General features: G+C 36.4%; 1 pseudogene; it reads left to right on the top strand.

The window, feature by feature from the left end:
* The first annotated feature begins 301 nt into the window (after positions 1-301).
* On the top strand, positions 302-1,002 carry LOC102477497 (phospholipid scramblase 1 pseudogene; annotated as a pseudogene).
* Positions 1,003-1,507: the final 505 nt, after the last annotated feature.

Below are 1,507 nucleotides of genomic sequence, written 5' to 3'. Positions count from 1 at the left end.
ATTAGTTCAATTTGAAAAATTCAAAGAATATTTACAATTTAAATACATATAAAGTTGAGCCAATAGGTGAGGTGGTAGATTCCCACATGGCTGATCACAGTTCAAGTCCTGGATCGGACAGCTTGATTTCCACTTTCTCTCTCTGTCTCTCTCTGGTGAGTGCAGGCATCCTATCACAAATTAATAATAACAATTAATAAAATTAAATAAACAGACAGTCGAGTTCCACATCCCGCCGCAGAGGAGAGCCGCCCAATCTCCCTGGTTCAGTGGGCACAGATGCATCTAGAGGGCATGAATCATGGACAATCAAAGACCCCCAGAACATCTTGGCTACGTTGGACCCCAGGCTGGCTACCCAGTCCCACCAGCTGACTATTCAAGTGCTGGCCCAGTTGGTTTTCCTGTCCAGAATCAGCCAATGTATCAGCAACCAGGTATTCCTGCAGGGGTACCACTGATGCCAGCACCACCACCTCCACTGAACTGTCCACCTGGATTGGAATATCTAAGTATGACAGATCAGATACTGATTCATCAGCAAATTGAACTTCTGGAAGTCTTAACAGGTTTTGAAATTAATAACAAATACAAAATTAAGAACATCCTTGGACAGAGAGTTTACTTTGCAGTAGAAGATACTGATTTCTGTACCAGAAATTGCTGTGGGGCATCTAGACCTTTTACCTTGAGAATTCTTGACAATTTGGACTGAGAAGTCATAACTATGGAGAGACCACTAGGATGTAGCTGCTGTTGTTCCCGTGCTGCCTTCAGGAGACAGAAATCCAAGCTCCTCCTGGCGTACCAATAAGTTATGTTCCTCAGACTTGGCACCACATCTGCCAAAATTTATAATTCAAAATGAGAAAAAAAGAGGGTGTGCTAAAAATTGCTGGTCCATGTGTTGTGTGTAGTAATTGTGGATTTGTGAGAAAGGACACAGGAATTTTTACATTTAGAAATAAAACTTCCAACAGATGCAAGAGAGCAAATGGATAGGTAGAATAATTTCTACAGTACCGTCGAGCAGTATAGTAACTATAGTTGGTGACAATTGAATGCATATTTCACAATGGCTAGAGGAGAGAATTTCAAAACAGAATTTCATGACACGACATAATGATAAATACTCGTGATACTAGATATGTCTACTGCCCTGATTTGATAATTATACATTCAATTTACATATTGAAAATCTACACTATATGCCATAAATATGTGCAACTATTAAATGTTGATTAAATTATAAAAATAAACTAAACTTCTTATAAAAGACTACTCTGAATTATAATCTCTGAATTACTTTTTATTTTATATAAAAAACTATTTAAAGCCTTATTAAAGTAATTTTAATATAAGTTATATTTTATTCTATTAAATCTTTCATTTCATACCTGACAGCTAATGTTATTTTGCACATACCATATATTCAAAAAGTTTTGAAAATTAAGTTTTCTTTACCACTATGTTCAAATAATACTCAATATGTATAACACCCAGGAAA

This window comes from Tupaia chinensis, unplaced genomic scaffold (genome assembly GCF_000334495.1).
Source record: "Tupaia chinensis unplaced genomic scaffold, TupChi_1.0 Scaffold000547_1, whole genome shotgun sequence".
In the NCBI taxonomy this organism is placed as follows: domain Eukaryota; kingdom Metazoa; phylum Chordata; class Mammalia; order Scandentia; family Tupaiidae; genus Tupaia; species Tupaia belangeri.
The sequence above is the reverse complement of the archived record's forward strand: the minus strand, read 5'-3'. Positions and strand labels throughout refer to the sequence as shown.